The sequence below is a fragment of the Pinus tabuliformis genome, chromosome 9 (assembly GCF_031772625.1).
Source record: "Pinus tabuliformis cultivar Carrire ecotype Pingquan chromosome 9, CPIR1, whole genome shotgun sequence".
In the NCBI taxonomy this organism is placed as follows: domain Eukaryota; kingdom Viridiplantae; phylum Streptophyta; class Pinopsida; order Pinales; family Pinaceae; genus Pinus; species Pinus tabuliformis.
Window position 1 is genome coordinate 72,681,868 of NC_142307.1, and position 11,021 is coordinate 72,692,888.

The window sequence follows — 11,021 nt, forward strand, 5'->3', positions numbered from 1 at the left end:
TCCCTTTGCCAACTTGATTATCTAAGGATCCTTTTCTAAACCAATGTTGCAGTCTTCCACCTGCTCTTCAATTTCTTGCTCAGTTGGCTTGGCAACCACATCATTTGAGTTGAACAATCTTTCCAAGGGAACCAAACCCCTGGGAATAGTGTTACCCTTCAACTATAAAATCTTGTGTCCTGTAATGGTTTCTTCCCAACTGGCCTATTGTTCATCTATCACTCTCTCTTCCTCCTGGTCAATTACTGAATTTGAGAATTCTCCGATAACTTCCATGAAGCGTTTGATCTGCTCCTCATCTTCAAACACCTGCCAATGTCTGACATTATCTAGTACTGATGGTCTGTATCTGACCTCAACTTCATATCTAAGCAGTAGATTTGAGGAGGTTTAAAGTTGTTGGTAGCTATAGCCAAGGAATCAACCATCCGATTTCTTTCTCTGGGCAGGAATTGGATATTGAAGGCTAAGAAAAAATTATCAATCAAATCCCAGACCTCATTTCAGTAAGCCTTTAATCTTGGATGTTTGGTTTGGCATTGATTCCTGATTTGTTTCACTACTAGCTCTGAATCTCCAAACACAACCAAGCACCCAATATTAAGATTTCTAGCAGCTTGCAGACCTAGTAGCAAGGCTTCATATTCAGCAACATTATTAGTGGCTTCAAACTCCAACTTGAAGGAGAGAGGGATCAAGCTGCCTTTTGGGGACACCAACAACACACCTGCCCCATTTCCTTCCTTGGAATAAGCACCATCAAAGTATAACTTCCACACTTTATCACACTCCAGTGATTGTTGGTTTAGCTGGATTGAAGATTCCACCTGTGTTTCCTCCAGGATTAGTTCATTTTCCTCTAGCAACAAGCAGGAGAACTCTTTCTCTTTACCATATTTTTACAGTGTTGGATCCGCCAACATTCAAGGGATCACCCCGGTCTGAAGTCCCAAATAGACCTCACGCCGTTTGGAATAGGAGTCCCATCCGGTACGATGGCCAGGTTACCATTATCTTAAGGATTTGCCTCAACTCTTGCTTGTCAGCACAGAAGAGTGGATGTTCGACTACCCTCATGACTGTTTGACTTCCATGACTTTTCAACTTTACATGACTCTTTGTACAACAAGTGGGTCTCTTGGACTTCCACGTTACATTACATTGATTTGACAACATGGCCCACAGTGGAGATGTGGACGACATGACTCATGACACGACTCAACATGACAGTGCTGGTACATTCGTGCTATTGCTGGAGTGCATGTCGAGCTGTAGTGTTGCTGGGTGATGGATGTCTTCATGGTGTGTTACAACTTCACCTCTACATGGCAAGGTGCATGGAGTCTTCGATGGTCGTTGGATCACTTGATATTGCTTTGGCACGTTGCTCCTCACTTGTATGTTGGAAGGCTTGACAATCTCGTATGTTCGTGAAAGGTGCATGTTCGTCCGCCCGTGAGCACATCTCGCATGTTTGCTCATCCGTCCATCCATAAACACATCTTTACATGATCATCCGTTCGCGAGCACATCTCTTCGCATGCATCGTTCGTTTGTCCATTGGTGAACCTGTCCTTCTGCATGTGCTCCCTTCGTTCATCCCATTTGTCGTCGCGCCATGTTTTTGGGTGTACTTGTACCTGCAGTCACTCATGATGAGACGACATCAAATCCAAAGACCTCCTAGTCTACCATGATACATGATCATTTTGGATGCAGGTGACCGGGAGAGGCAGCAAGGTTGCGAGGCAGGATGATGGCTTCGGGCGCTGCTGATGAAAACTGCGCAAGTGTCATTGGGTGATGAAGATGGCCAATCTAAGTCAACAGTGACTGACTGCGAGCTCTGGCTCAGCTAGAAGGCAAAACTGTGCAAATTTTGGGAGGAACAGTCCAGACTGTAGGAAGGCAAGGCAGACAAAATTTGCGCATTTTCCGAAACGAGCGGGCAGCGGGGGCTGGACAGCGAAATTTGCGCAATTTCTTGGAGGAACAGGTCGGGCTGCAGGGAGGATTGGCAAACAGGATTTGTGCAATTTTCTGGGGGAACGGGCCGGGATCTTGGCAGCCAAAACTGCGCAATTCCTGGAGGGAACTGGCAGCTAGATGTTGGGTCACTGGCAGCAGAAACTACGCAATTCCTGAGGGGAACTGGCAATCAGCTGCCGGGAGCTTAGCAGTAGAAACTGCGCAATTCCTGGAGGGAACTGGCAGTTTGCTGCTGGGAGCTACTGGCGAGAGAAACTGCATTGAGGCTGGGAGGTCGGCCTGCTAATCATCTCTGCACAATTTCTAAGTCGAGCGGACTGCTGGGCAGCAGAGGGCCTGCTCATGAAAACTGTGCAATTTTCTAGATGAGCAGCCGGTCGACTGTCGGGAGGACTAGCTGGAAAAACTGCACAATTTTCTGAGGGAGATAGGGATGGGCACTGGGTGTCTGTTCGGTCTATCTACGCAATTTTCCCAACCAGCGAAGTGGGCAAGGTCTGCATCCTCTGCACAATTTTTGAGGGGAATGAATCTCGAGGTGGCTGTCGGGTCAAATCCTCTGTTTGACCAACTTGAAGGCTGATTGATTGCTTGTGGGCAGCGCAGCTTGAAATGACTTGCTTGGTGCTTCTGCGTTGTTCTAGGTGGTAGTCGATTGAGTCGATGGCAGGGTGATGGTCCGGCTGTCAGAGGGGAGTCCGGTCGTCGGAACTTCAGCAAAATGACTAAGTGTGTGAATGAGTGAAAGATGCACATGTGATCTTGCAAACACACACCAACATGACTTGATGACGAGACGACCCAAACCATCCAGACACACATGCTCAACATGACTAACCGACGGTGTGAGCGACAAGCGCGACACTTGTGATTGATCGTTGATCGATTGTGACGACGCTTGCGCAACAGTGAGTGTGACTCCGTGTGTGAGTGCGACAGATGCTTTCATAGCGAACACAACATGTACACATGAAGCAAAGACCTTGAGCATGACCAGAACATGGTCACAAGCATGACTTCGATATCAACATGCAAAAACTTGGATAGAATGAACAAGCAAGGCGGATGCAAAGACTCACACAGGCTCACGAAGTGAACCCGAGTGTGTGCAGTCATCAAGTGAAACTCTCAAGGGAGGCTCCGAATTTGAATTGGAGGGTGGTTGTAGCTGCTACAACACATATAAAGGACGGTTATTAGATCAGTCAACTCTTGTAACTGTCTTCACAAACCTCGATTCTCTTTATAGTTGTCTTTCTTCTCCACCAAACACTGGGATAGTAGCATATGTTAAATCCAATTTGATGGATCCTCCAATCTTATACCCCCATGGCCTGGACAAGAGCATATCGAACTTTGCAGGGATATCAGCTACTACAATATCCATTACCACACTTTTTGCAGGGATCTGGGCTAAATTGGCAACCAAATATTTAATCATCCCTACACATTTTACTCTTTTGGAGTCAAAAGAATAGAGATCTTTATATGGCCTTGTTATTGGTAACCCAATTGCTCCATAACAGACAATGGCATCAAATTGTGAGAAGCTCCCGAGTCAAGCATGCGGTTTTGTAATAAAAGCTTATGAACTACCAAAGTAACATAAAAAGGGGCAATGGAAGAGTCTTGTTCCTCAACATGAGGTCCAAATACAACCATGGGCCTTTCTTCCTGGAGGTTCAGACTATCATGCGAAGGAGCTATGGTGGATGGACACATGAACTGAGACACCTAGGCTTTATAATTAGGTTGTTTTAATAGTTCAGTCAAGGGGACAGAGATTTTGACCTTCTCCAGCTCTTTTTGAAGATTAAAGGCAGAAGAGCTTCTATCAGCTATGACAACATCAACAGGCTCTTTCTCTTTATCACAGACTGGTTTGGATGGTAAAGGCAACTGCTCTATTTTAGAAACCTTGGGCTTGTGGAGAATGGAATCTGGAGACTCTTTCTTTTTGGGTGAGGCTTGGTCTAGAGGCTTCTTTCCTTTCTCAGCTGATTTTGGAGGATTTGAGGGAGAGGGCTCCTCATTTTGGTCTTGCATTCTAGATCTTTTCCTAGAAGATCTAAGATCATATTTCCTGTGCAGTTGTGCTTGCATGAAGTCAGCAAACTACCTACAGTAGTTTTCAATCTCACGTTCATCTGGAGGTGCATCCAAATCATCCCCTCCTTCCTCATGTTCTTCAACTTCATATTCCTCATCTGGAAAAAGGAGAGAATTGATTTTCCTGAACTTCCATAGTTTCTTCAGCATGCTCCTCTGGATCATCCTCTAAGTACAATGGAGGTTGAATGTGATCTTGTTGCTCTTTTCTTTCCCTCTGCAAGAGTTGCAAGAGAGGTCTCCTATACTGAGGATTGAAACTTCGGTTAGGAGCTGGTTGGTTTTGTCTAGGAGGGCCTTTGTTTTCCAACTTTACTTTCACCAACTTGTTAGACAAGTTTTTTATCAGTTTATTCATTTCCTCAAGCTTCTGCTCTTGAGTTTCCTTTCCCTGGTTTATGGAACTAGCTTCCTCCTTTCCTCTTCTCCTATCTCCATGATCAGTTCTCCCTCTCCACTTCCCAGTAGAGGTAAAATTTGCTTCAACTTCTAAAGCATCTATTTGGATCTAGTCCAAGGAGTGAGACTTCCTTTCTCTGAAAGTGAAACCAAAATCTGTCTCAAAAGCCCCAGCAAAAACCACTTTAGCAGCAGCCCATGGAGGCTTGATTTTAGCCAGAAGACTATTGTACAATTTGCTAAACCTCTTTATGAATTCAGACACATCTTCATTATGTTTTTTCTTCATGGTATTAAATTCAATGAGGATGTACCCATGGTCCCATTTTCCCCCCATTTTTGCAAGAAAGAATTCTCCAGCTCCTCCCAAGTAGCGATTGAAGCATTTGGTAGGGCTTTAAACCATTTCCTGACTTCCCCATCCAAAGACTGGACAAAAAGTATTAACACCACATCTAGGTGTTCCACATTAAGGTTTTCAGCAAATGCACAGAAAATTTCTATATGCCTTTGTGCGGAAATGTCATCTTCTCTTGTGAATCTTGGCAAGAGCTTAAGATAGTCTTGTGGCATACCATTCAAGGGTTGTGGGAAGTCTAATGGAGCATACTTGTTTAGGAGAAAGCCTGGGATGGCCATATTGAGCAAGCAAGGTGGTAGGAGGTCTATTGCAAGTCCTTGCAGAGGGGTTGTTTGTGTGGCAACTGACTGGATTTGGGTTGGGAAGCTATGCACACTTTGTGTGGGACTATGTTTGTCCTTTTATTTGAGCTATGGATGGATGATTAAATGTGCCTCATTGAGGGGATGATTTGTGTAAAGATTTAGGGCAATTCTTTCTTCGCCCTAGGGTTTTTAAAAATTATTTTGCTCATCGGTGGTGTCACAAACATATCCATCCAATAGTGCAATATAACATGCTCCATAATAATATCACTGTCTATTTTGCAACAACACTATCACTATTCATTCAATCAACAATACCACTATTCATTCAATCAATGATACCACTGTTTATTCGCACAAGTAATCCAACCGTATATAATTAATCCACCACGAGTTCCAAGTCCAACACAATATAGCCAAGGGACAATTATACATTCAAATACCAATGACCAGAGCTACTTGTACAAATTTCACAGATTAAACAATGCATAGCTAGGGTTCTTTAAAGATTCTAACCATAAGACTTAAATGGAGTACTCTTAGTCTAAATCTGTCACAGGAGGATCAATGTAGAGTCCACGATCTCTTGATTCCACCTTCTGATCAATTCAGGGGACTCCTTTGTAACCAACCTCAGGACCAGCACTAACTTCAGGAGATTTTTGCCCTAGCTCCTTAGTCTATCCCAAAACAACTCTCACTAGGGTTCGGATTCTACATGAAACTTTGGTTCTAGTCCAGAATCTACGGATTTCTCAGGAGAACAATAATATTTGTCACAAGAATCTTTTTCACACAAGATTACTTCATAATATTGCCCTTTGCCTCAAAAGATTTGGGATTCCTGCCTCAAGTGATTATGTGTGCCTCAGCCTTCAGTCCGTTGGCTACAGGGGCCTTGACTTCCTAAGGAAAATAACTTTTTCTACCTCAAATAATTTTGTGTGCCTCAGCCTTGGGTCTGTAGGCTACAGGGACCTTGACTACCTCAAGAATAGTATTTTTGCCTCGGGTAAACTCAAGGTCTGCTTCAAACGAGTTCTCACAAGGATTTGACCCCAAGAACATCTATCCAGATAATCAACCTCATACAATTTCATTCAAACTCAAGGTAGCTTTGTCACAGAATTTTCCACAAGTTACCTCGTTGCTTCTTGGATAAAGAATTCCCCATTGCCAGAACAAAGTAGAAAAAGAGAAAAAATAGAAATAGGTTTATTAAAAAGGGTGGAATCTTTCACCACCGAAATTAGTAGGAGGAAAAGGGGTCTTAAAACCTTCAAAGCCTCAGGAAAATTGAGATAAAATGATCCAAACTAATGATGATCCAAATGAATTCAACCCTCTTGTATTTATAGATTTCCTTGAGGAGATTTTCTCCTTAATTAATTAAGTGACGTTCACTCAAAACCCCAACTCTAGGTTTCTTTTCCCAGTTGCCCCAAAACTTGCCCTTCATTGCCCAAACATTGGGTATTTTATGGTTTTCCCCTTTATCAAGGACTATAGCCTATGGGGATCGATAGGCTACTTCGTCTTTTGGGCATTTAATTTCTCAGGGACGTTACAGTTCCCCCTTCCCGAAATTGCTTGTCCTCACGCAATGACAAGTTATGTTGCTCAAATGTATGCCATTCAAACTCATTTTCTAGCCATTTGTTATGGCCACCATTTTTGGACACGCTATAGGGGGGTATATCCTCTTGTATATCTTCTTCCATATCTGATTCAATGTCATCCAAACAAACACCTCATCTTTAGAAAGATATTTATTGGGTACAAAAAACCCATCACTATCATCATCTTCCCCGTATTTAAACTTATCTATCTCAACCTCGGTCTTTTCTTCCTCATCATCCTTGTCGTTGTCAGAAAGGTTTTCCCCAAGATCTTCCTTTTCCCATTCATCGTCACTATCATTCTTATAGTCCAAAGCAGAGTCGTTCCCAAAAGGATTTTGATGCCTAATTGACAAGGTTCCATAACAAGTAGGTTTGTAGTAGTGATCAAACTGTAAAAGCTTTCTTCTCTTATTATGAAGCCTAGTTTCTCTTTTGCAGTGGTATTTCTAGTATTGCCAGGTAAACTATCACCCAACACTTCTTCCCAATCATTTTCTTTATCCCTCAACTCTCTTGTGTAAAGAAATGTTGCTAGCTACATTGGCTTTGTAGCATATAAAAGAATAATATTGAATCAAGAATGAACATATTTCAATTTGTCTCTCAAATTTTCCAGGGAATGATGCAATGTACTTGCGGAGGAAACATCAAGATCAAAACCAAGTTGATTACAAAATGCCTCCAACTCTCTTAATTTTCATATATTGGGTTTTGGATGCTTGCACAACAAGGAATAGTCAGGAAAAAAACTAGAAATAACTTTTGCAACCGTTGTGTTTGCTAAAAGCATGAATTCCTCCATGAGCATGTTTGAATCCTTGCTCTCATAAAGCATACTTTCACACAACAGACCATCCTCATCTAGAACAAACACAAGCTTAGAGTTATCTTGTCTCGAAGACCCTTTTTCAAACCAATTCTCCTTCTCTGCCTAGCAATTTTATGCAGATTATGAACACCTACAACAATATCTTGCCAATCAAATGGTCCATGTAGTTCTGGGTAGCACTTTTCACTGCCATTAGTTTTACTGTAGTCAAAGATGCCATCTATAATCTCCTGTGCATGTTGATAGGAAAGCTTGCAGCACGAACGAATTATTGTCTGCCCAATCCAGTGATCCAGAACATCCCCTAAAGGATGAATATCCCACATAACTGAGAAGGCTAGTCTATCAACTCTTGGGTTCAATGAGCACAATTCTTCACAAAGAATGTGAGGCAACATTGGTAGCATACACTGGATAAGATAGATACTTGTAGAACGGTCTTGTGCCTCTCTATCCAACATAGTCTCGGGATGGACAAAGTAGGAAACATCTGCAATATGGACTCCCACTCTCATGACACCATTCCCTAGGTTTTTAATTGACAATGCATCATCTAGATCCTTTGCATCTGGGGGATCAATTGAGAATATGTGGAAATTTCTCATATCTCTCCTCACTTTAAACTCCTCTATAGGTATTTTCCATGGAACCTTTGGTAGACAGGCCAGTGCCTCAGATGGAAAAACAGCACTGCGAATTGCATGCTCAAACAAAATCGTTGCAGTTTGTACTTCAATTTCTCCACCTTGTCCTAGATTATGCTTAACAACTGCAAGTGGAAGGTAACTCTCTGGTCTCCATACCTCATTTGAAGCAACTACCAACTCGCTTTCTAGTGTGAGGTCACCTTCTTGCAACCAGTTCTTCAGATTGCTTGGTAAAGTGTTCACCAGGACAGTCATTTTTGGAAATCTGGGATCTGTAGGTACCAACTTGATAGAACTTCCCCCATTGTGTGATGTTGATCTTTTGCAACTACTCTGTGGCGATTTCTCACTCCTGGAGCATCCTCCCTTTGGTCCTTCCTTATATGCAAGCCACCTTTTAGCTTCAAGAAAACCAATTACTGCCTCGCAACGTGAAGATTTCTCAAGGATGCATATTGTTGACCACTCTGTGTCAACAATCCTATATCAATCCACCCCTTTTTTTGCAAAAGGAACTTCATCATTCATATCATCCAGGATTCATCATCACTCTTCAGTTTATTAAAGTTGTAAACCCATTCTGCATGTTGTAATGTAAATGATCTTAGTAAGACAATGTATGTAAAAGCCTAGGTAAAACTATTATTTTGATGACGATTTTCGGTTTTTCGTCTCACCGATTCATGTGTGTTTCTGAACACAAATGATCGGCAGAGTTTTTCCCTCCAGCCTCACCCCAAAGCTAGGGTGGATTTTGTCGTCAAAATCTTAGGTAAGTCCTAGTGTTCTAATCAAGTCTTCTGTAAAGTGATTTGGAAATAATTTTAGCTAATTGGCTAAATTATTTTATTATGGATCACTTGGTCAACTAGATCATATTTGAGTCGTAGAATTGGGTAAATAATTGAGGGTCTATAACGAATGGGTGTTCCCCCTTCATGGGTCAAATGTATTTATCTTATGTAAATAATATTTTAGCCATAATCCCCGGATGCGGGTGCTCAATAGGGATAATGCGGTGGCGGCCGAACAGAATGGCATGTGGCTAAACCACATGGCCCTCCGTAATCTGGCACACTGGTCTAAACATGACATTAATCACAGCCATAAATGGCAATTAAGGGGACGCCATCTCCAACCTGACTGCAACCACCAACCTTGGTTCCGCACAAAAATGAATACCGGCGATGCTCTTACCACTGCACCTGTTCATCATCCTCTGCCACTACAATGCCTTTGCCCTCAAGCTGTTGCTGCTCCCAGCCATCACACTTCCATCGGGAGGCGCTGCCATCTCCTCTGCAGTATTGATTTCGACCTAGGAATTCACTTCTCCTAGAGCCTGGCCTGCCATTACATCTTCCACTCGGCCTCTGCAGTTAGTCCCTCCTTAGAGCCACCCGTTAATCTCACTGAGCCTCTGCATTACCTTGAGGCCAATTCCGGAAGAAATTCACAAATTTCTGGAGCCAACATGACGAGAACGCGTCATTGTATGCGCAGTCGCCGAGGCGGAAGCAGAGGAAGCCTAGCTCGTCCCCCACCTTCCCCGATCTCTAAGTCCACCTCCTCTCTGGCCCAACAATTTACAGGGGGCTACCCAAACACCCGTAGTGGCAGAGGCAAAGACCGCTCTCAACCTCACAGAGACCATCCGACGCCCCTTGGCTCGCCTCCCAGTAGTAGTCCATCCAATCCTTCTTCGCCCTCAAATCCTCAAACGCATCTCCAGACCGCCCAATTCACCTTCTGTTCTTCCATGAACAGGCCCCTCATTATTGCCACTATCTCCATTAGCTTTCATGAGACGGAATTCACAATTGAGGGACAGACAGTTGCAGGTGGTGGCCAAACCAGCACAATTAAGGAGTCGGCCACTGTTGGTGGTGGCCATAACAGAGCAGCTTTGGACATGGCTCAGATGAGCACCCAAGGAGCAAGGATGCGACAAATTGAGAAGGGAACGGGACAACCAGGGAAGGAGGCGGACCAGGACCAGAAGGCAGAAGGAGCGGCAAATTGAGAAGGGAACGGGACAACCAGGGAAGGAGGCGGACCAGGACCAGAAGGCAGAGGAAGTGGCAAATCGAGAAGGGAACAGGACAACCAGGGAAGGAGGCGGACCACGACCAGAAGGCAAAAGAAGAGGCGGAACCTTACAGCTGTTTCATTGAGGAAGAACAACCGGCGCAGCAACCTAACGACACGGAGGCTTTCCACCAGGCAGATGTTGACATGGAGGAGTACAGGTGCTTCATTGTGGAGGAACACCCGTCGCCTCCGCCTCGCTCCTAGTCAGCCACTCTGCTTGCCACGTGTTCGCCACATGGTCCGCCACATGCTTGCCACGTGTATGCTTCTTCTCAGGTTTTTTACTGGAATTATGCTTTCTAGCTTTGTTAATGGGGTTTAGGAAAATCTGATAGTTTCAGATTCCCTAGATGGTTTTTGTTTAACTTTGAAAAACTGCTAAACAATTATGCACAATTGTTGGTTTCCCCTGCGTGGGCAGCAAGTTAACTATGCACTCGTTTTTTGATTTGGACTGGTTTCCCATTTTGGGCAGTCCGGACTCTATTTCTGCTGTTTTTTTCCAACTCTCAGGCATGGCTATGCACAGGCTATGGCCTCAGTGTACAATATTTTTTTAGTAATAGAATTAGCCTAAATTAGAAAAAAAAAAAAATGATATATATATATATATATATATATATATATATATATATTAGCCATGATGCTAAAATATTAGAGGGTTGGAAA

At 43.4% G+C, this 11,021-nt stretch overlaps 1 pseudogene; it reads right to left on the reverse strand.

Moving 5' to 3' along the window:
* Nucleotides 1-204: 204 nt before the first annotated feature.
* LOC149147160 (DIS3-like exonuclease 2) lies at nt 205-9,737 on the reverse strand (annotated as a pseudogene).
* Nucleotides 9,738-11,021: the final 1,284 nt, after the last annotated feature.